The sequence below is a fragment of the Dama dama genome, chromosome X (assembly GCF_033118175.1).
Source record: "Dama dama isolate Ldn47 chromosome X, ASM3311817v1, whole genome shotgun sequence".
Lineage (NCBI taxonomy): Eukaryota > Metazoa > Chordata > Mammalia > Artiodactyla > Cervidae > Dama > Dama dama.
Window position 1 is genome coordinate 52462826 of NC_083714.1, and position 24613 is coordinate 52487438.

Below are 24613 nucleotides of genomic sequence, written 5' to 3' on the forward strand. Positions count from 1 at the left end.
CTGTTACTCCAGGTATCTCTTGACTTCCTACTTTTGCATTCCAATCCCCTATGATGAAAAGGGCATTTTTTTTTTTTTTTGGTGTTAGTTCTAAAATTCCCTGGTGGCTTAGAGGGTAAAGCTCCTGCCTACAAAGCAGGAGACCCAGGTTCAATCCCTGGGTCGGGAAGATCTCCTGGAGAAGGAAATGGCAACCCACTCCAGTATTCTTGCCTGGAAAATCCCATGGATGGAAGAGCCTGGTAGGCTACAGTCCATGGGGTCGCAAAGAGTCGGACACGACTGAGCGACTTCACTTTCACTTTTAATTTTTCTAGAAGGTCTTGGAGGTCTCCATAGAACTGTTCAGCTTCGGCTTCTTTGGCATCAGTGGCTGGGGCACCGACTTGGATTACTGTGATAGCAAATGGTTTGCCTTGGAAATGAACCAAGATCATTAAGTCACTTTTGAGACTGCACCCAAGTACTGCATTTCAGACTCTAATGGCACCTATAAAGGCTGCTCCACTTCTTCTAAGAGATACTTGCCCACTTTAATAGATATCGTGGTCATCTGAACTAAGGTCGCCCATTCCCATCCACTTTAATTCACTGATACATAAAATGTTGATGTTCACTCTAGACATCTCCTGTTTGACCACTTCCAATTTACCTTGATTCATGGACCTAACATTCCAGGTTCCTATACAATAGTATTCCTATACAATAATATTACAGCATCAAACTTTACTTTCACCACCAGACATAGCCACACTGCCTGGTGTTTCTGCTTTGGCTCAGCCTCTTCATTCTTTCTGGAGCTATTTCTCCACTCTTTTCCAGAAGCATATTGGGCACCTACCAACCTGGGAAGTTCATCTTTCAGTGTCATACCTTTTTGCCTTTTCATACTGTTCATGGGGTTCTCAGGGCATGAATGCTGAAGTGATTTTCCATTCCCTTCTCCACTGGACCACATTTTGTCAGAACTCTCCACCATGACTCATTCATCTTGGGTGACACTACATGGCATGGCTCGTGCTTTCATTAAGTCACACAAAGCTGTGATCCATGTGATCAATTAGCTTAGTTTTGCATGATTGTGGTTTTCATTCTATCTGCCCTCTGATGGATGAGGATAAGAGGCATGTGCAAGCTTCCTGGTGGATGGGACTGGCCATGGGGAAAACTGGGTCTTGCTCTGGTGGGCAAGGACATGCTCAGTAAATCTTTAATCCAATTTTTTGCTGATGAGTGGGGCTGTGTTCCTGCCCTGTATTTTGACCTGGGACCGAATTATGATTGGGATAATGGCAACCTCCTTCAAGAGGACTTGTGCCAGCATGCTGTGCCTCCCAGGACTCTGCTGTAAGTGGCCCTAACCCCACAGCATGTTATTGTTGACCCAGGCTTCCACTGGAGATTCCCGAACACTCACAGGCAAGTCTGGCTCAGTCTCTTGTGGGACCACTGCTCCTTTCTCCTGGGTCCTGGTGCACACAAGGTTTTGATTCTGCCCTCTGAGAGTCTCTGTTTCCCCAGTCCTGTGGAAGTTCTGTAATCAGATCTCACTGATCTTCAAAGTCAGGTTCCCTGGAGATTCTCAATACCTTTGTCAGATTCCCAAGTTGGGAAGTCTATTGTGGGGCTTAGAGCTTTCTCAGGAGTGCCAGAACTTCTTCGAGGTAATTGCTCTCCAGTTTGTGGATCGCCCACCTGGCAGCCCTATAGTGGGGTTAATGGCAACCTCCTCCAAGAGGACTTCTGGTACAAACAAAATAAAGCAGCTATGGAAATACCTAGGTGATGCTATGGTGTGATTTCAGACAAGTCCTTGTTTTGTTAAGAACGTGAGTTTTCTGAGCTGTGCCAGACTCAAAATGCCATCAGCCATTCAGCAGCAATCATATTTTTAAAGGTCTTTTGTTGTAACTGTTGTATGTTTAGACAATGAAATTTCTCTGGACCATATGTTGGGGAAAAAAAAAAACATGTGTAGTGACCAATAACCACATGAAAGGTTAAAGTCTACTTAGATAAACCTAGATAATTAAATGAAGCTGAAGCTCCAATACTTTGGTCACCTGATGCAAAGAGCCAACTCAGTAGAAAAGCCCCTGAAGTTGGGAAAGATTAAAGGCAGGAGGAGAAGGGGATGACTGTAAAGTACAGTTCGGGCGAGGCAAAAAATGAAAGACGACCTCAACAGAAGTAGGTTACCTTTATTCAGGCAAGGAGGGACGACCGTCGGCCTAATGACCAGGCTGAGCACGGAGAGGGATCAGGGAGCCTTCATACTTATAGGGAGGTTTGTGGAAACGATAAGAGAAACGTTAATCAGGCAGGATATTTTGAGTATTCTTTTGTTGAGATGACATTTGTGGTTGGGCAGGGGGTGATAAGTCTTCTGGGCAGGTGTAGGGGGTGGAAGGTTTCTGGACAGGGGTTGATAAGTCCCAGATAGATGCAACCGGCCTGGAGCATCAGGGTGGAACTAAAGTTCTGTTTTGTTTTCTCCGAAGTTAAATGATTCAGCAAGGGGCCTTTGAGACTGTTGTGTTCTTTTCTAGGCCCAAAAGACTCCAATGACAGAGAATGAGATGGTTGGATGGCATCACCAACTCAATGGACATGAGTTTGAGCAAACTTTAGGAGATAGTGAAGGACACGGAAATCTGGTATGCTGCAGTTCATAGGATCAGAAGGAGCTGGACATGGCTGAACAACAACAGACAACGAGCCAGGCTACCTGGCTACAAGTGTTAAATCTAAATTAGGATTCAGGCTTAATTTCAGGCTTAGCTTTTTCTATCTTGTCTGTTAATGTCCAGGTTGCCATTCCTCCAACTACTTCTGAGTCCAAATAGCTCCATTCCTTTGAACAGGATGACCCAAACACTGACCCTACCTGGACCAGAACCAAAATTGTCATCAAATATAACTTGGTTCTTACTCTTTCATTGACCCCCATTTACAATAACTCTTTAACTGATCTATGGCCTCTGTTTTTCTTTAAAAAAAAAAAATCTGCTAAGTTTTGTCTCCTCCAGATGACAACATACTTACATCAAGAAAATGATTATGTGGAGCGAAAACCCATGCGCCCCAGAGAGATTACAGCCACTCCTTTGAACAGATCATGTGGGAATAACCAGAAAAGTCACCTTAGGGCCCCTTTATAAAACAAGGCAAGAGCTCCATGACCCCAACTAGGTAGCATCTACGAGTCCTGTGTCAGCACTAAAGGAGTTATGGAAGACTGACAATCTACCCCTCAGAACCCCAATAAAGATTTGTGAGGTTCATCTCTCAAGGAAAATTTGAAGTAGGAGATAGATGGGCCCCTGGGCTGAACAGCTGGTGATTGTGGAGGAAAACTGAACTTCGTTCCTCAGCCAGACAGGAATGACAATGACAATGATTTCCCTCATCCATCAATAAGGAGGAGATAAACTGACAGGCAGGGATTTGTTGCAATGAAACAACATTGTTCCTGAGAACAAAGAAGATAAAGAGAACAGTGAGCAGGCCTGAACATTCCTCGTTTCTTTTTACTTTAACTGCTCTGAACTCTGCATGTCTGTAACTGTTTGCTTTTCTGCCCCCTAATTCTACAGGAGCTACACTTCTCACCTATTTTTCTTCGATTCTATGCTAAATACACCTTGTATCTGGTGATTACCCTTACAACACCCTTCCCCTTGTTGTTACATATCAGAAAGTAGGCCACTGAGTCACTGAACTGCCAGGCTCAATGGATGGGTTACTGAGCCAGTCTATGACTGACTTTGAAGCAATGCAAGAGAAAGGAATCAAAATCCTAACACCCTCTTCCTCATCACTGACTCCTGACTGGGGCCCTCAGATTATATCAGCCCCTAGATTCCTCATAGACAGGGGGCTCTTTCTGAGGCATGAGACTACTTTGTTCCCCTCTCTGCTGGCTGAGAATTAAAGCCACCTTTCTACTGTCTGCCCACTCTATCTTTGTATTTTTTGTTTACCTTCGGTGGGCAGAGAAGGCCAAGAGTTTGGCCAGCAACATGATGGAACTTGCCTGAACACCTGCACAGGTGCCCTTGGGCTCACTAATGGCCGTGACCTTCATGAGGGGCAGGTATCAGACAAGAGACAGTGGGAGGACAAGGAGAGTGGGAGACTTCTTCATAAAATCTGGCTAAGATATGCACAATGCACCACCCTTCACCTTCAAGGAGGATTCTGAGCTGTGTGAATTCAGATTCAGAGCAATTTTTATGGCCTTGGGGTCTCACCACCTAGGAGAGCCACTCCATCAGTTTAAGAGTCCAACTGCCAGTTTCAAAAAAGTTCCCCATTAAAATCCTACAGGAAGACTGAGAGTGGTTGAAGAGGAAAAGTTAAATTTTTACATGACCTCCTTCTCCTTCTGCCTAGGTAACTCAGCTTGGCCCTTGCAAAGTCTAGATCACGTAGGTCACATAGTCTCAGAAAGTGGGGACATGCAACACTAGGAAGTGGAGTTTATTTCACTCACCTTTGTCCTGCTCTTTGCGATCGCCCAGCCCCTGCAAACCTGGTTAATCATGCCTGTCCAGGTCAGGCATCCCCATCACTGTTCCCGGCCATGCAAAACCCCTTAGTTTAAACCAGCCTATTAACAGCTAGTGTTGCCCACTACAGTCTGTCTATAAAAACTCTGTAATCCCTTTGTTTGGGGCTCAGAGCTTGGAGTGTTAAATCCTCTGGGCCTGCTGGCATAATAAACCTGAGTTCTCCTACTCTCTGAGCTTGGTGCTTGGTTTCTCGAGTACTGGTTTCTGTAACATTTCTGGAGGCTCCAGTGAGATTCCAACCATGCTGGCCCCTTGAGCCACCAGAAGGTTGGCTCGGCTGTGCTGGAGCAAAGGAATCCCAAGATGATAGAGGAGGCATGCCACCTGACAGTATTCCGGGTTCTCCTTTGGAGAGGTGTTCCGACTCTCCAGACGGCCGAGCCCCAACTGAACTCATTGGAGGGACAGACCAACTCACCAGGAATGATCACAGGATAAGATAAGGCCCTGGGGCCGGTCCCCAAGCAGGAACCTACCCCAATGGCTAGAAGAGGAGACCAATCACCTCCTTGGGCTCCCAGGAAGGGATCATCAGATAGGGAGACCTGGGGACTTGGGAGGAAGGGAAGCATTGTGGTAGCCTCTGAATGATTGTGAGTGTGTGATTGCTGATTGAAAAGAAACTTGAAAGAAACTTCTGGAAACTACAAAACCAATTCTTTTTGCATGTGCAATTAAAAACAACTAGCTTGTTAAAAGACCTGCCCAGGGAAAAGCTTGAAGTTAACCCTTTCCATGTCCTTGAAATATACAGTCAGCTTTGCCTGAGACCTCAACCTTGGGCAAATTAGAACTTCAAACGGAAGGGAAAAAAAAGGGGGGGTGTCCAAGAGATATTTTAAATCTCAAACAGAAAACTCTAAGATCTCTCTCAGTCTGTCTGTCTGGATTTATGTATGTCTCAGTGTATGTCTTTTTTCTGATAATATTGTTGAAGTTGTAAATGAGCTCTAATTTAATTGCCCTGGAGAAAAATAAGTGTTTAAAAACCAAAGAATTCTAAATACAAAAAAAAAAAAAAGAAAAGAAAAAATCGAAAAAAATTTCAGATTCATGTGAACTGTGAAATATTCCATATTAAATATCTAGTATCAATGTTTGTTTGCTAATCTAATAAGAAAGTAGGATGTGTGTTTTAAATAAAGAAGATATAAAAAATAAAATTACATTTTTATAAAGGGAAAAGAAAGTAGGTCTGACTTGCAGGTGGCTATTACAGAAAGTGATTAAAAGGTTTGTGGAAGGTGGACCCTGTAAAAATATTTTGTGCATGGTTAGGACTAAGTTTAAAATAAATTTAATTGAGGTTTACCTAAATGAGTTTAAAGTAAGCTGGTGCAAAGACTTAAATTTGGGCTTTCTCTCTGTTAAGAAGACATACTTTCTTCAGATGTTGAACTGCTTTTAATAACAGATTTAAGTTCCTTTCCCTCTTAATTGATCTGTTCTATATTAACCTTTGAAATCTTTTGTTAACTTTGGCTAAGTAAATAATTATTATTTCACAGTAAGTTACATGATCCTGCCTGACTATGATAAACCTTTAGATATTTATCGGCAAAACTTCCTAAATAACTTGACTTTTAGCTAACTTTGAGATGCTTCAGAGGGTCCCTGAGACACCCCAAAGAGTTATTAAGCTACCTGGGTTCACTGGACATGTTAAATTACATGGGAAGTACTGTTAAAGGGGTGAAAAAATTCTTTACAGGTTGTACTGTATGGCTGATATTACTAATATAGATATATTAAAATTATGTGAAATTCATATAGATCTGATATGCCCTGATAAAATATGGTCAATTATAATTCTAGTTATCATATTAAAGTGTTATGAACAGGTTTCTTTGTCAATTGCAATAGAATCAGATTTTAAACATGCCTTCTATGATTTTACTCTCATGCCTTTAGATGAATACAGCTAGTTCAAGATTTATGGAAAATACTTTCTAAGATTAAACAGATAAACACATTTTGTTATTAACAGTAAGCTGGTATCAGACTGTAATTTGATCTTCTCTCTGTTTAGAGAACAAAGTTTTCTTAAAATGCAGCTCTCAAAAACAGACTATAAATTTCTTTGCCTTTAAGTGATTTTCATTGGTTTTTAAAATGTTTTTGTTACTTTGGTAACATAAATAAACATTATTTAAGATTATGGTACATGTAGAAAAAGCTTATTCTGCTTCAACAAAAAATAACCCTTTAAGGTTAGACTTTTACTATCTTGATGTCCTGAAAACATGGTGACAGTCTGCTCTTACATCAGGAAATTAAAAATAAACAACAGCTAAACATCAAAGATCCAGGGCTATGGGAAATCCAAGATAGCCCCTTAGCTTTTCCCGGCTCCTGATAGACCTCATTTTTATTTGATGGGTTAAAGCCTTACCTGCATACAGTGTTAATGTCCTCACAGTGAGTTCACCAAAAAGAAAGAAGAAAGAAAAGAAAAAAATCATGTTTCATTAAATATTAAGTTCTAGTTTTGTTAATTAAGGTCTGTGCTACTAAGACTCGCTTCTGAGAGTTCCTTGTTATGTTATATTGGTAAAAGGTTTAATTAAATTATTAAAAAAGACATTCTTAAGATTGTTTCTAAAGCTTACCTCAGCAACCAGTCTTTGGGTAAAGGTCAGATGCTCCATGATGTATAACCAGGAGATTAACACTTGGCTATAATCATTTAACTGAGACAGGTGACCTGGGGTATACCGGGCTATACCCAATGAAAGTTCTTGACTTAAATTCTTGCTTGTGACCTTACTAATAATTGCTAGCTGTATTATTTTCTATGTAGCTTCTTTCAGAAGATTATTTCTTATGTTACCAAATGTGTCACAGAGCCTGTGATAAAATGATGATGTGCAGTTCCATATGAGATCAATAATTGTAATAATTTAATTTTAATTATGGGAAGAAACAACAAGAGGGAACATTCTTCTGGACCAAGAGGCTAGTAAGACATGTATGTTCAGAGACTTTTGCTACTTACAAGGCCTGGTCTAGTGACAACACATTGAGTGGGCTGTCAATGGAATCTTTGTTAGACCTGGGAATGAGCCTTCCCAGCACCGTGGGACACAATGACCATGAAATGCCCCCCAAGCATGGTCAAATATGACTATGAAGTCAAATATGACTATAACAAACTTAAGAGTGTATTTTTTTAATAATTTAATTAAAGCTTTTAGCAATATAACATAACAAGGAACTATCTCAGAAGTGAGTCTTAGTAGCACAAACCTTAATTAACAAAACTAGAACTTAATATTTAATGAAACATGATTTTGTTCTTTTTTTTTTTTTTTTTTGGGAGAAATCATTTTGAGGGCATTAACACTGTACGCAGGTAAGCCTTTAACCCATCAAATAAAAATGACTATCACCTGGAAGTTGGCCCTTGCCAGCTGCCTCTACAAAGATTAAATCATGACCACTATAAGATGCTGATCTTCAACACTCCCTTCAAAGACGTTAAGGGTGGAGACAAAAAAATAAGGCACTCTGAGCTCTGGGAAAAACCCAGAGAAACAGGCCTTCAGATAGTCAGATGTTTTCAGGCAAACATTTTTATGAGTCCAAATTCTTGCATCTTCTCACACCTAGAGAAACACTAATGTCATGAACCAATGTCTGGACCTGGTTCTCCTAGTTGTGCCTTGGCAGCTTTTCTACTTCTATTAATCTTTGGGCCACATATCTTTAACTTTCTTGTTAAGTTTGCTTCTCCAAGTAGAAGTACGACAAGAATATTCCCCGGCCAATGCCCAGACAACATTAGAACAAGCTGCCTTAGTCTGTGGACTCACATCGCCCTCTGTAAATGCATCCCGAGGACCCAGGCTATTCCCTTTGAGATCTTATACGGGAGATCACCCCCAGTGATTAAAAAGCTCAAGGGAGACCACCAACTAGCTGACCTGGAGGTGTAGGCCCTGGGAAATTCTTCCACCATATCACCCAAAAACCCTGAGAAAGGACACCCATTCCACTGGGCAACTGGGTTCATCCCTATCAGCCAGGAGATGAGGTATGGGTTAAAGACTGGAAAAAGGAACCACTTCAGCCAGTTTGGACAGGCCCTCACACGGTCATCCTGCCAACCCCTACTACTGTTAAAGTTATAGGTTTCATTCCTTGGATCCACCACACCAGAGTCAAGAAAGCAGCGGCTTCCTATAATGAGGACACCTGGAAAGCAATTCAGGACCCCAAAAACATCCTCAAGGTCTGTTTACAAAAACAACGACCCTCACCTATGAAGGATGCTGAGACTTGCTCCAGCCACACTCCGGCAGCTGGCTTGTCAACACACGACAGAAGCTTGAGGATCTGGCTATCAAAATATCAGTGGATTTTCATTGTCAAGCCTGAACTCTATCCCTGATTGCTATTATTTCTGTGCTCTTCACAACAGGACTAGTTTCAGTCACACCCCAGGACTGGTGTTTGGGTCAGAAGCTGCAGTTAACTGTCTTGTTATCTCACTGTAATGGGAAACCTCATTCTTATTAGAAGTCTCTTATGATCAATTCTCCCTACTAACTAAACTGCTCCACAGTATAACTGACCTCCCTTCACGATAGGCTCAGCTGTTAGAGCCGTGACAACCCAAAGATGGGGAGAAACCCTTTTGCTAGTCTTCAGTTACCTGTTATGTGCAGGCTGCTTTGCAGCCTTTTGGTGTCCCTTGCTGTAACAGATGGTAATGCCCCCATCAAGGCCTTTTCTTTGTTTGTGGGACAGATGCTTACTTATGTCTACCTGTCAATTAGATGGGTATCTGCACCTTAGCTTTCCTCACTCCCCAGATGAATATTGTCCCTAACAACCAGACTCTCACCATACCTCTGGCAGCACATACATAGTCAAAAAGAGCCATCCAGTTTATACCCCTGCTAGCTGGTCTGGGAATCATGGCTGGGATAAGTATGGGGATAGGAAGAATTGCTTCATCAACCACCTTTCACCATACACTATCCAAAGACTTCACAGATGACGTTGAGAGAGTGGCCAAATCTTTAGTGACCTTACCGGACCAACTAGACTCCCTGGCTGGGGTGGTTTTGCAAAATAGGAGAGGTCTAGACCTACTGACAGCTGAAAAGGTAGGACTCTGCCTCTTCTTGAATGAAGAATGCTACTTTTATATAAACCAGTCAGAAATAGTCAGGAACATGGCCCAACAGCTAAGGGAACAAATCATAAAAGGAGAGAAAAGCTAGCTAATTCCTGGGGTAATTGGAGCAATATCTGGAGTTGGCCATCATGGCTTCTCCCTTTAACAGGTCCTCACTTCATGCTCTTTGCAGCGCTCTTGTTTGGCCCGTGTATTCTCAATGCTATTACCCAGTTCATAACCTCTCGGATTGAATCCACAAAGTTACAAATGGTAATGGTTCAATACAGCCCCATAAACCATGGGGAGCTCTGAATGTCCTACCAAAAACATGGGATGATGCTTTCTACAACGAGGGATAGAAGCATCAAGAAGGGGGAATGAAGAGGAAAAGTTAAATTTTTACAGCACCTCCTTCTCCTTCTGCCTCTGTAACTCAGCTTGCCCCTTGCAAAGTCTAGATCACATAGGTCCCATAGCGGCAGAAAGTGAAGACTTGCAATGCTAGGAACTGCAGTTTATCTCACTCACCCTTGTCCTGCTCTTTGCAATCGCCCAGCCCCTGCAAACCTGCTTAATCATGTCTGTCCAGGTCAGGCATCCCCCTCCCCATCTTGACCACTCTTCCCATGCATGAGAAACCCCTTTGTTTAAACCAGCCTATTAGCATCCTGTGTTGCCCACTACAGTCTGTCTCTAAAAACTCTGCAGTCCCTTTGTTCGAGGCTCAGAGCTTGGAGTGTTAACTCCTCTGGGTCCGCTGGCGTAATAAACATGACTTCTCCAACTGTCCACGTGTCACGCTAGGTTTCCCGAGTACTGGTTTCTACAACATTGTAACTAAATATCTTCAGCTATAAAACCTGAGACTGAGAAGATTGTGTGCCAACGCAAATTCACTCATGTCTCATTTGGAAACTTTTGAGAGTATTTACACTCAGGCAGAAAAACCAGGCGTCTACTTGATCCTGATCAAAGTGCACTTTGTCTTTTGGACCCAGGAGATTCATCTCCAAATGAAGAGGAACTTCTGCTTCTTCTTCTTTTTTTTTTCATTTATTTTTATTAGTTGGAGGCTAATTACTTTACAATATTGTCGTGGGTTTTGTCATACATTGACATGTATCAGCCATGGATTTACATGTATTCCCCATCCCGATCCCCCCTCCCACCTCCCTCTCTACCCACTCCCTCTGGGTCTTCTGAGTGCACCAGGCCCGAGCACTTTTCTCATGCATCCAACCTGGGCTGGTGATCTGTTTCACCATAGATAATATACATGTTTCGATGCTGTTCTCTTGAAACATCCCACCCTCGCCTTCTCCCACAGAGTCCAAAAGTCTGTTCTGTACATCTGTGTTTCTTTTTTTGTTTTGCGTATAGGGTTATCATTACCATCTTTCTAATTTCCATATATATGTGTTAGTATACTGTAATGTTCTTTATCTTTCTGGCTTACTTCCCTCTGTATAATTGGCTCCAGTTTCATCCATCTCATTAGAACTGATTCAAATGAATTCTTCTTAATGGCTGAGTAATATTCCATGGTGTAAATGTACCACAGCTTCCTTATCCATTCGTCTGCTGATGGGCATCTAGGTTGCTTCCATGCCCTGGCTATATAAACCGTGCTGCAATGAACATTGGGGTGCATGTGTCTCTTTTAGATCTGGTTTCCTCGGTGTGTATGCCCAGGAATGGGATTGCTAGGTCATGGCAGTTCTATTTCCAGTTTTTTAAGGAATCGCCACACTGTTCTCCATAGCGGCTGTACTAGTTTGCATTCCCACCAACAGTGTAAGAGGGTTCCCTTTTCTCCACACCCTCTCCAGCATTTATTGCTTGTAGACTTTTGGATAGCAGCCATCCTGACTGGTGTGTAATGGTACCTCATTGTGGTTTTGATTTGCATTTCTCTGATAATGAGTGATGTTGAGCATCTTTTCTTGTGTTTGTTAGCCATCTGTATGTCTTCTTTGGAGAAATGTCTGTTTAGTTCTTTGGCCCATTTTTTGATTGGGTCATTTATTTTTCTGGAATTGAGCTGCAGGAGTTGCTTGTATATTTTTGAGATGAATCCTTTGTTGTTTCATTTGCTATTATTTTCTCCCAATCTGAGGGCTGTCTTTTCACCTTGCTTATTGTTTCCTTTGTAGTGCAAAAGCTTTTAAGTTTCATTAGGTCCCATTTGTTCATTTTTGCTTTTATTTCCAATATTCTGGGAGGTGGGTCATAGAGGATCCTGCTGTGATTTATGTCGGAGAGTGTTTTGCCTATGTTCTCCTCTAGGAGTTTTATAGTTTCTGGTCTTACATTTAGATCTTTAATCCATTTTGAGTTTATTTTTGTGTATGGTGTTAGAAAGTGTTCTAGTTTCATTCTTTTACAAGTGGTTGACCAGTTTTCCCAGCACCACTTGTTAAAGAGGTTGTCTTTTTTCCATTGTATATACTTGCCTCCTTTGTCGAAGGTCAGATGTCCATAGGTTCATGGATTTATCTCAAACTCTTCCAGAAAATTGCAGAAGAAGGTAAACTTCCAAACTCATTCTATGAGGCCACCATCACTCTAATTCCAAAACCAGACAAAGATGCCACAAAAAAGAAAACTACAGGCCAATATCACTGATGAACATAGATGCAAAAATCCTTAACAAAATTCTAGCAAACAGAATCCAACAACATATTCAAAAAATCATACAACATGACCAAGTGGGCTTTAACCCAGGAATGCAAGGATTCTTTAATATCCACAAATCAATCAATGTAATGCACCACATTAACAAATTGAAAGATAAAAACCATATGATCATCTCAATAGATGCAGAGAAAGCCTTTGACAAAATTCAACACCCATTTATGATTAAAACTCTCCAGAAAGCAGGAATAGAAGAAACATACCTCAACATAATAAATGCTATATATGAAGAGGAACTTCTAATGTATATGTCCTATTTCAAATTTTCTTCTCACCCATAAGACATCGTAGAGAGGTCCGGTTGCTGCCACCACCCAGTCTCATCACGATCACCTCCCACAGAAGGAACCCAGCTTCCCAAAGCCCCAAACCACCCTGGCTCAGGCACCGACACTCGGGGGCTCCTCCTGGAACCCCACCGCCCCGCCACATGTAGCCTTGTTCTGTGGGACCAGGGGACGTCTCTCCACCTTCCTCATGTGACTGCAGCTCTGAGATCCTCACTCCAGGTGTGGGGGTACCCTGCTTTTCCCACTGCTAACACGGCCTGTCACAGAAATCAGGCTCCGTGAAGTTCTGTGGAATAAATGAAGCAGGGAGCAGGGCCTTATTTAGTCAGATTAGTTTTCTCCTACTTTCTTAAATAATAACCTGGGAAAATTCAAATAAACTGAGATAGCTTAACAGTATAAAGTGACAGACAAAAAGTATAAGAAGCAAGACTTTGCTATAATCACATTTTATTTTCTAATTCTTTCACCAAGTACATTACTGCTAAGTAAGTTCACATTTCCAAAATAGTTATAATTCCATTCTCATGTTACCATGTTCAAGGTCACAAAATAAATGGCAGAGTTCCCAAACTCTTTTAAAAACCAGCAAGTTCTTAAACTGGGCAAGCACAAATACACGTGTGATCAATGTCATTCACAAAGTTAGATACTGAAGTTTATTAAGCCTTACGCTGAAATACACATTTGAAAAATTCTTAAAGAAAACAGAGATCAATCTGCATGTCATCACAGAGAGCAGGAACCTAAAAATGCTATACCTGGTTCACGAAGTTGCCCAGGCCATCACTCCTCTTCAATCACAGAGTGACGGATCTGCCTGGCTGCTGCTCTGGCTCAGGGTCCCCCTACCTCCTCCCTCACATCCTCTGCAGAAGGGAGTGGGAAGGACCTAAAAGCCCTTTGGCTGACCCTGAGCAGATACTCCGTGAATTTCTCCTTGCTGGTCTCCGCAAAGGCCCGGGGACCCCACAGGAACTCGTAGCGAGCAGGGGCGCTATCAGGCACCTGCCGATACTCCAGGTACCCCTCCTGCACCCACACTTGGGTCAGCAGCTCCCTGGGCTCCCCAAAAATGGAGTGCTCCCTCCCAACGTACAGCCCCATCTTGGTGAGTGCTCCCCAGATCTCCTCCTCAGGGCCGCGATCCCTATTCTGGAGGATCAGGCTGAGGACCACCACCAGGAGGCCAGCCTTGGGCAGGCCCTGCCCACCTCTCTGCATTGCATCACAGGTGAGGCCCAGGCAGGGAACCATGATGTAGACGTGCTTCCTGGGGTCTACCTCCTTCACATCCACGCCAAAGACCAGCAGAACGCACTCAACTGCTTGGCAGAAGACCACCGGGTAGTGCTCCTGGTTATCCCTGAGGATTGCATTCAGCAATTCGGCATCGGAGGTTGGCTGCTTGGTTTGATACTTGTGGAGCAGGAACTTCACCATGTTAGCCACCATTTTATTCAGACCTTCCTGGGGCAAGGCCTCCTCAGCAGCAGACGAGGATACTGGTGGGGAGGAGGCTGAGGGGGGTGCAGCCTCCCCCCGCTCAGCGCCCAAGAGCTGTGCCTCCTCTGGGCCCTGTGCCTCGCCTGGGTCCTGAAGGTCTTCCTTGGGCTTGCTCAGCTCACTCATCTCGACCACAAGCACGATGCCTGGGATCAAACCACAGACAGGAGTGAGGCAGGGGACATTGTGGACCATGGGCCTCAGCTAAGAAATACACCCTGGGTGGTCGACACAGGCCACTAACAGGTCTTCTCTTGAGAGGTGCTCTCAGCCTCACAGGGGCCCGCCTCCTGGTTGGTCTGACCCCTGGCTACCCTAAGGAGGAGGACAGTGGCTCCCCTGCGTGTAGCCAGCACAGCCAGAGGTTCTTGGGCTGACACAGTGGGGGGATTAGGGCCTTGTGGGGATCCCTCTGTTTTGGGATGGGAAACCCCTGGTGCTCATTCAGGGCACCCTCCTCACCTTGACTCCTGGTACTGCCTGGACCTCCTCTGCTCTCAGACCTCTGCCTTTGCCTCCTGGTTCCTGGAGCCCCTGTGAAAAAAATGGAGCGGGCCCCTCGGGGGTAGATTCTGCACAGCCCTGGACTCTGAGGTCCCCCCCACTTGCTGTGGGGGAAGTGGTCCCCTTGTCGCTCCTTTGTAGTGCCCACCTTTCCCCCGCCACGGCTTGGACCATGCCCTTTGGGGGCCTGCAGAGTAACTCGGAACAAGACCTGAGTCTGAAGAGAAAGCGCTAAGGGGCCCCACATATGGTCGCACCTGCCTAGGGCCTCCCGCGGGTCCTACATAGGCTGGGGAGATGCTCGGTCCTCACCTCACATCCAGCCTAGACTCCCAGCACTGACCACAAGAGTGGGTTCGGCTCTGTCCATGGAGTCCACCTTCTGTGGATCTGAAGCCTCCACCATCCGCCTGAACACCTTATCTCCCGAGGCCCCTAAGCCAGAGGTCGACAAACTGCTCATCCTGTTCAACCCGCTCTGGGACCTCTAAGACCCCATCAAAGGCAAGGATCCCTCTCTGTGTTGGGGTCTAACTGCCTCAGTCCTTCCCCGGCTGGAGCCTAGATGCCAGGCAGGACCTGGAATTGGCCCGTCCTCCATTTTGAGGCCCCGCCGCCCTCACTCAGTCCCCAGTCTCTCTGAGACCTGATGTTAGGAAATGCAGCACAAGGTCGTCCTGCCTGGGGAATACCAGGGTCCCCTCTGTTCTGGGGTCCGGCTCCCCTTACTCCTCCCTCAGGGTCCTCACCGACTCCCGGTAGGACTGGGGCTCTGTCCTCCCCCAGTTTGAGGCCCGGCTCCTCACACCAGGTCCCCCGTCTCGCTGAGACCCGGATGTCAGAAAGTCAGGACAGGTGTAGTGTGCTTTTCTCACCCCAGGGTCTCCCAGGGCTGATGACAGGGGCTGGGAACTGTGGGGTTCCATCAGTCCTCCCTGGGGGTCCCCTCAATCTTCCCTCAGGGCCTTACCTTGTCTTCGGGTAGAACTTCAGATTCTCTCCTCTCCCCACCTGAGGCCCCGCCCCTTATACCAGGTTCCCAGTCTCTCTGAGACCCGGATGTCAGGAAGTCAGACCATGCCTGTGGTTCTCATCCTACCTCAGGGTCGCCAAGGACCGACAACAGAGACAGCTTTCTTTGAGGCCAAGGGTCCCTTAGTCCCCCCTCAGGGACCTCAACTTCTTACCCCACAAGACCTGGAATTCTCCTCTCTGCCCACCTGAGGCCCCACCGCCTATAGCAGATCCCAGTCTCTCTGAGACCTGGTTGTCAGGAAATGCGGCATGTGCTCATTCCACCCTATGTGCTCCCTGAGTCCACTCTGTGATGGGGTCCAGGATCCCCTCAGTCCTTCCTCAGGGTCCTCACTCAGACTTCTTCAGAACCTAAGATCTTCCGCTTCTCCTTCTAAGGCCCGCTCCTTATATTAGGTACCCAACCTGTCAGAGACAGGGATGCCGAAGTTAGGGACATGCTGCCAAGTGCTCATGCCACCATAAGGGATGCCTAGGGATGACAGCAGGGGTGGGATCCATGGGGTCCTTGTGTCCTCCTCAGGGTCCTTGTGTCCTCCTCAGGGTCCTCATCTTGAGCTCTGCAAGGTACAGGATGTCCCTGAGTTGACCCAAGCCTGGACCCTCACACCAAAGCCCTCATTGCCCTGAGACCACAGCTTCCAGAGCTGCTGGTCTCCTGGAGCAGCGGAATGGCTTCTATGAAGCACATGTGAGGTGCACACTGGGATATGAGAGCCCGTGGTGCTGGGGTTTCACCCTCCAGGGACTGCACAAACTCCACATCTGTCATCATTAGTTCCCCCACCAAGTAAGATACATGGCCCTGGAACCAGAGGGTACAGTGACCCCACCTACCACCACTCCCAGTGACCCACAGGGGAAGTTGTGCTTCTGGTCCCCCGTGTAGGTTCTGCAGTTCCTCAGCGGGGCTATCTAGCCGTTAGCCACTTCTAGCTATTTACATTTGACTTCACATTATGTTAAGGCAGAAGGCCAGGCCCTGGGACACACTAAGTACATTGGAGTTCACACTACCCAGCCTCATGTGGCTACTGGTCACTCTATTAATGGTGGTGACAGGACATGCTCTTCCCAAAGGAAGATGGTTCCCCCAGGAGATAACATAACAGTCCTACTGACCTTTGAGCCATGATTCCCACCTGGTACTTGGCGCTCCTCTCTGCAGAGGTTCAGGCACCAGTTTCCCATCCACATGTCTCCTTTTCTCCTGACCCAGCCCTGCCATGTGATGAAGGGAAAGGGAGAGAAGGATGGACCCCAGAAGGAGGGCAGAGGGAGAAGACTGTGTGGTCTTCATGTGATTCTGGCTTGAAGCTCGGCTCCAGACTCCTAGGCTGCATCCCTGCCCCTTGCTCCCAGGGCTCTCCACCCTCCTCAGTCCCTCTGGCTGTACCACCCCCAGGATACCATCTGCAGTACCCAGAATCCAAAATGCTCCTTCCTCTTCCACCCTGTCTGCATCACAACTGTCCTGGAGGGCTCTAGGAGGAGAGTAGTTCCCCTAAAAACACCTACCTTCTGACTGTGCCACTGGGAAGAGCCCAGGTCCTCACCCTTGATCCTGAATGGACAGCACCTGGACAGATCTTCCATCAGTCAGGCAGGCAGGAGCATATCCTGCTTCTTGGGAGCTCAGGTCCATGGATGTGGCACCACCTGCATCCAAAATACCTTTCCATCCCACCCCAGGCATCAAGACACATGGGATGCTTTTTCCCTAAAGGACATGCTATTGTTATTTAGATGAACTGTTTTTTTTCTTTGTATTAAAATCGGTGAATTAATCTTGTATTTATTTCCAACTTGTTGTAGGTTTACATAAGGATCCCCTGTTCCCTGCAGGCAGCTTCCAGGAAGCACATGGAGAAGAGATGTGAACAAGGACCTGGAATCTCTCCCCTGACCTGCAGTGTACTCGGTGCTGGTGCTCAACAGACAGCAGGCGGTAGCTAAAGCTTGTGATGAAGACAATTCCCTTTACGTGTTGAGGAGTTTCTGAGGAAGCCAAAGATGCCTTGAATCTTCAACTGTTTCTAGTCACTACTCTCTACTGGCACTTTCTATCTTTTTTTTTTTTTTCTACTGGCACTTTCCAATGCAAGATCTAATTTAGTTTCCAAGGCTCTTGGGAATGTCAGGGAGGGGGTCCCCCTCCCCCCACTCCCTCCAGTTCTCTTTCTGCCCTACCCTCTGCAGCGATGCCCGGCCACAGTCTCAGCAGAGTGAATATGTGGCCCTACCTCCTAATGCCAGGGAGTGTAGCCTGGGAGACTCGGCTGCCTCCACAGGATAGAACATGTCTGAGCACATGCACAGGTGCCTGTAGGCTCCCCAAAAGCCATGACCTTCATGAGGGGCAGGTATCAGACAAGTGACAGTGGGAGAAAAAGGGCAGTGGGAGTTTTCTTTACAAAATCCAGCAAGGATAAACACAATGCACCACTCTTCACCTTCAAGAAGGATTCTGCTGCTGCTGCTGCTGCTAAGTCGCTTCAGTCATGTCCGACTCTGTGCGACCCCATAGACAGCAGCCCACCAGGCTCCCCTGTCCCTGGGATTTTCCAGGCAAGAACACTGGAGTGAGTTTCCATTTCCTTCTACAATGCATGAAAGTGAAGCTGCTCAGTCCTATCTGACTCTCCGAGACCCCATGAACTGTAGCCTACTAGGCTCCTCCATCCATGGGATTTTCCATGGAAGAGTACTAGAGTGGGGTGCCATTGCCTTCTCTAGGAGGATTCTGAGGTGTGTGAGTTCAAATTCAGTGCAGTTTTTATTGTTGTAGCCACGCATTCTGGGAAACAAACTCCCTCAGTAGGACAATGCAGATAGTGGAGTGCAGCTTATTACACCAGTGGGCCCAAGACAGAGTCTCCTCTTAGCCAGGGACCCTGACCAGTTTTTGTGAAAACCTTATATACCCTAAGTGTATAAGGTTCCTTGAAACTAGTATGAACAAAGGAAAAAGAAAGATCCAAACAAAGTTAACCCGTGATCATATGCCTTAGGCCCAGGTAGTTAACAGTGGACAATTATCAATAAGCCTGTGGTCATACCCCAGTAAACATAATAGAATGTATGATTCTATTTTGTTACACAGATAATTAAGGTATTCTTTTAGGGGATGGAGAGCCCTGAGACTCTTCCTTCCGGGGTCCTGGTTTTCCAGTTGCTATGTCGTCTCCACAGATACTGGGCCTATAGCTCAAAGTCCACAGTCCGGCCCAAGATGGAGTCCTACTTTCAAGATAGAGCCTGTTCTGATTCCTCCTTCACTATGGCTTTGGGGTCTGACCACCTAGGAAAGCTGACCCATCAGTTGAAGTGCCCAATTGCCAGTTTCAAAGAAGAACCCCATTAAAATCTTACCAGAAGACTGAGGGTGGTAATTGAAATGTCTTCAGCTATACTCCCTGATACTGAGTAGACTGTGTGCCAAACCAAATTCACTCATTTCCCATTTGGAAACTTTCAAGTGTATTTAGACTCAGGCAGAAAACCCAGGTGTCTACCTGTTCTGACCAAATTGCACTTTGTTTTTGAGACCCAGGAGATTTATTGGAGAGAAGATGAACTTCTAACATGCATGCCTGATTCCAGACTTTCCTCTCACTCATAAGACACTGTCTACAGTCTGGTTGTTGACACCACTCAGGTTCATTACCATCATCTCCCACAGAAGGAGCCCAGCTTCCCAAAGCCTCAAACTGCCCTGGCTCAGGCGCCAACACTCGAGTGCTCCTCCTGGATCCCCACCGCTGTGCCCCATATTGCCTGTTCTGTGGGACAATGTTATGTCTCTCCACCTTCCTCCTGTGACTGTGGCTCCTAGAACATAGCTCTAGGTGTGGGGGTGTCCTGCTTCTCCTAGTGTCCCCACTGCTAAAACAGGGCCTTCCACAGAGCAGAGGCTCCACGAAATTCTGTGGAATAAATGAGACAGTGAGAAGGGTTCTTATTAATCTCATCAATTTTCTCCTACTTTCTTAAATAATAACCTGGCAAAATCCAAGTAAACAGATGTGGTGGATTAGCTGTAGAAAAGGACAATCAAATCCTATAAGAAGCGAGAATTCACTAAAATCGTTTTTTATTTTCCAATTCTTCCACCAACTATATACTGCTAAGTAAGTTCACATATCAAAATAATTGTAATTCCAATTCCATGCGATCTTGCTCAGGGTCACAAAATAAAATGCAAAAGTTTCCAATCTCTTTTACAAAACAGCAAAACTCTGGTGCTTTAACTGATTAAGTACAAATACATGTGTGATCAGTGTCATTCACAAAGTTAGATACTGAAGTTTATTAAGGCTTAAGCTGAAAAAACACATTTGAAAAATTCCTAAAAAAAAAAAAAAACAGAGATGAATTTCCATGTCATCACAGAGAAAAGGAACACAAAGATGCTACACCCCGGGTTCCCCCAAGTGGCCCAGGCCATCACTACTGAGAAGGCTGACTGCTCCCTCTTCAATCACAGAGGGGAGGATCAGCTTGGCTGCTTCTCTGGGTCAGGGCTCCTCTTCCTCCTCCCTCACAGCCTCTGCAGATGGGGGTGGGAAGGCCCTGGAAAACCACTGGTTGACTCTCCGCAGGTACTCCATGACTTCCTACTTGCTGGTCTCCGGACAGGCCTGGGGACCCCACAGAAACTCGAAGCGAGCAGGGTCTTTGTCAGACACCTGCCGGTACTCCAGGTACCCCTCCTGCACCCACACTTGGGTCAGCAGCTCCCTGGGCTCCCCTAAGACACAGTGCTGTCTCCTGACAAACATCCCCATTTGCTGAGTGCTCCACAGACATCCTCCTTAGTGGCGCAGTCTCCATTCCACATGATCAGGCTGAGGACCAGCACCAGGAGGCCTGCCTTGGGCATGCTCTGCCCACTGCTCAGCATCGCATCGCAGGTGAGGCCCAGGGTGGGGACCATGATGTAGATGTGCTCCCTGGGGTCCACCTCCTTCACCACCACACCACAGACCAGCTGCAGGCACTCCGAGGCTTGGCTGAAGACTGCTGAGAAGTGCTCCTGGTTATCCCTGAGGACCTTCTTCAGCATTTCTGCCTGGGAGGTCAGCTCCTTGGCCTGATACTTGAAGAGTAGGAACTTCATCAGGTTAGCCACCATCCCATTCAAAGCTTCCTGGGGCAAGGCCTCTGCAAGGGCGGAGCAGGAGTCTTGGGGGGAGAAGGCCGAGGCGGATGCAGCCTCCCCTGCCTCAGCCCCAAAGAGCTGCGCCTCCTCTGGGCCCTGGGCCTCGCCTGGGTCCTGAAGGTCTTCCTCGGGCTTGCTCAGTTCAGTCATCCTGACCACGAGTGCAATGCCTGGGATCAAACCACAGCCAGGAGTGAGGCAGGGGAACAGATGGGGACCACGCATCTGGGGGAGAAAGTGGGTGTCAGCAGCCTCAGCTGAGCAATGCACCCTGGGAGTTCTGACACAGGCCACTTACAGGTCTCCCCTTGAGGTGTGCTCTCAGACCTCACAGGGGAATGCCTCTGGGGCGGGCAGTCCCCTGGCTACCTGAAGGAGGAAGTAGGGTGGCTCCCCAGGGTGCAGTCAGCACAGTCCGAGATTTCCAGGGCTAACAAGGTGTGGGAATTAGGCCCTTGTGGGGTCCCCTCTGTTCTGGGATGGGGAGCCCCTGGTGCACACTCAGGCAACCCTCCTCACCTTGACTCCTAGCACTGCCTAAACCTCCTCTGCTCTCTGACTGATCACCATCCTTTCTTCTCAAGCGAATTCCACATCTGTACCAACCAAGTTTGGGGGTGTGCAAGGCTTTCTCTAACACAAGCAGGATGAGAAGATGCCAAGAAAGCTCTTGGAGCCACACCTTCTACCTCTGTGTGTCAGCCACACTGAGACGCAGGGGGATTCAAGTCACAGCAGCACTTAGACTTCTCTTTGGATTTGCTCTGGAAGTTTTTCAGACACAAGACATTCTCTGGTTGTCACTGAATTTTTCAAGTATGGGTTTGATTCTCTTTCCTCACAGAGCTGGTCTGGCCCAAAGCCTTGGGTGGGAGGGAGAAGCTGCTCTCTGGCTTCTGGGCAGGTCTCCTCTAACATCCCAGAACACAGGCACTGGGACCCTCTGGGTGGAATCTCGGTTGAAAGAGTGGGACAATAAGGCCTGTTTGGGGAGGTCACGTACTCATTCTTTTCCCCTCTCAAGATATTTTCCCAACCCTTCCCAGGATGCTCAGTGGAAAGCACTTCCAAAAAATTCTCAAAGTTCACCACCAACTTGTCAATAAGGCCATTGGGTGAAGAACATGGTTTTAGAATCCTGTCTTCTTCTCTGTTCACAGAGTTGTCAAACTTCTTCAGATTTAGCTTTCCCTGGGAAAGTGAGAGAGACACGCCCCCCAATGGTCATTTGGGGGCCACACATGATGTAGCCAAAAGCTACTGGGCTTGGGACACCCAAAGCCCACCTCTGCACTAGTCTGCCACATCCCTCTCAGAGACCAGAAGTGGGGCCCTTCCATGCGACCTTGGCAAGAGTGGCCCATTTCCTGAGAAGAACACACTATATTCAAATAATTTCTTCTTCTAGGGAGCCCAAAGCTATTTTTCATATAATCATGGGCTCACAAAATTCCAGTGGAAATGGAAGCATCAAATTAAAACTCTTACAGATGGAAAAATCACAGTCATAAGGACAAATGACTTTCCCAACATCACCAGAAAAATCAAAGATGGCTTCCTGGCAGGGGCAGGGTCTGACATCTTTGCATTTCCAGAGCCTAGTTCAATGCCTGGCATATATTGAGTGATTAATAAGTGGGTACTGCAGATAATTCAAAAAACATTTTAGACATCAAACAATACTTCCTATGAATTAATTTACTCTGTTAATAACTTTTGATCAGTAGGAAATTAAATAGGATAATACATGAATGATGAGAGAAGAAAATAGAAATAACAAGAATTTAATTAAATAAATAATAAAATAATTTTAATGCCCACATTAAAAAAGTCTTCTGAGTTGAAATGAGGGCTGATACTAAAAATTCCTGCATCAAGGGATACTGAAAATAGTCCTTCAATAATAAGGATTTAAAGGTTATACTTGATATATTACTCAGCCGTTAAAAAGAATTCATTTGAATCAGTTCTAATGAGATGGATGAAGCTGGAGCCCATTATACAGAGTGAAGTAAGCCAGAAAGATAAAGATCATTACAGCATACTAACACATATATATGGAATTTAGAAAGATGGTAATGATAACTCTATATGCAAAACAGAAAAAGAGACACAGATGTACAGAACAGACTTTTGGACTCTGTGGGAGAAGGCAAGGGTGGGATGTTTCGAGAGAACAGCATGTATATTATCTATAGGGAAACAGATCACCAGCCCAGGTGGGATGCATGAGACAAGTGCTCGGCCCTGGTGCACTGGGAAGTCCCAGAGGAATAGGGTGGAGAGGTAGGTGGGAGGAGGGATCGGGATGGGGAATACATGTAAATCCATGGCTGATTCATGTCAGTGTATGACAAAGCCCACTGCAATGTTGTGAAGTAATTAGCCTCCAACTAACAAAAATAAATGAAAAATAAATAAAAAAAAATAAAATAAAGTAACTGAAAAAAAAAAAAAAGGTTATACTTGATTGGGCTTATTTCTACTTAACCAGGAAATTAAACATTAAAAATTTCAGAACAGTTTTCACTTTCAAAATGTATGTGAAAGGACACTTTCTATTATGAATAACTCAGGAGAATACCCATTGCCAACTTCTCCAACCTGAGAAAAACAATTTGATGCAGCCTGCCCTAGCCTTCGGACAGAAATGCACATAAGCAGTCCCCAGGTGGTCTCTGGATTAATTTGCTCTTGGCTGCTGTTTCAATGGCCTCCAACCTTATAGCTGGGCTCTCCTGCTTTCTAATTGGACAGTCGGGTCCTTAAAGGTAAGGCCAGTGTCTTTCTTCTGTGGCATCCCTTATAGGACCAGTTCTATGCCCAGCAAACAACCAGGTTCTATGAGCCTGGTGAAGCACTTTCCTCTTGTCCAAAGATTGAGGTCAAAGTTGTTCCAGGAAGGCTGATTCCACTTGTCGTGCCAGCCATTCCCTGGGATGTTTAAACCTCGAGTTCCCCTTATGTGAACCCTATGTAAATCTCAGCCCAGGACTGCTCCCCACCTGCATCATCCTGTCCACCTCCCATAACCAGCCTGCTCACAGTCTCCTTAATAGAAACAGGAGTGTTTACCTTGAAATCATCCCCACAACACATGGCTATACTGCTTTCAGCAGGGCTGGGAACATCAGTCCAACATAGGTGCTTCAGTTTGCTAATAAGAGAGAAGATTTTAAAACAGGAAGTAAGAAGCATTTTCCTTGTACTGCATGGCCAAGCCAAAAGAATGCTAACCCGCCTTCCAGTGGAGGAGACGCAAACCCAGGTTCAAGTTGGGGAGATCCCCTGGGGAAGGAAATGGCAGCCCACTCCAATATTCTTGCCTGGAAACTTCCATGGACAGAGGAGTCTGGTGGGCTACAGTCCATGGGTCACAAAGAATCAGACACGACTGAGCATGCAAACACACATGGGGAATTGTACGGCTCCCTATTGAATAATGGCAAACTCACAGCCTCCTGATGGAAACTGAGAAAGCAAAGTACTTTGTGGGGAGGCGGGGGGGCGGGGGTTGAAACTGCAAGTCATTTGTGCAACGTAATGGAGGGAGTCCTTTCTCCAGAAAGCTACTCTTTCCCACTCTCCTGCCACTGCATCTCCACCCCCTGGTCCTGGTGCCGGAAATCACACTATCACAGAGCCATTTGTTTTAGATTTATTCCCCAGGAAAGGTAACACTCTAAGTCTTATAAGATACTCATATTTTAGAGCAGTGATTCTC

General features: G+C 45.8%; 1 non-coding gene and 1 pseudogene across 1 annotated transcript; one reads left to right on the forward strand and one right to left on the reverse strand.

The window, feature by feature from the left end:
• Window positions 1-97: 97 nt before the first annotated feature.
• TRNAC-ACA (transfer RNA cysteine (anticodon ACA)) lies at window positions 98-169 on the forward strand. The gene has a single exon. It is a non-coding gene; the product is annotated as a tRNA-Cys (tRNA).
• A 21461-nt stretch (window positions 170-21630) lies between these two features.
• The window catches only part of LOC133052393 (interleukin-31 receptor subunit alpha-like), a 49296-nt pseudogene continuing 46313 nt past the window's right edge, over window positions 21631-24613 (reverse strand).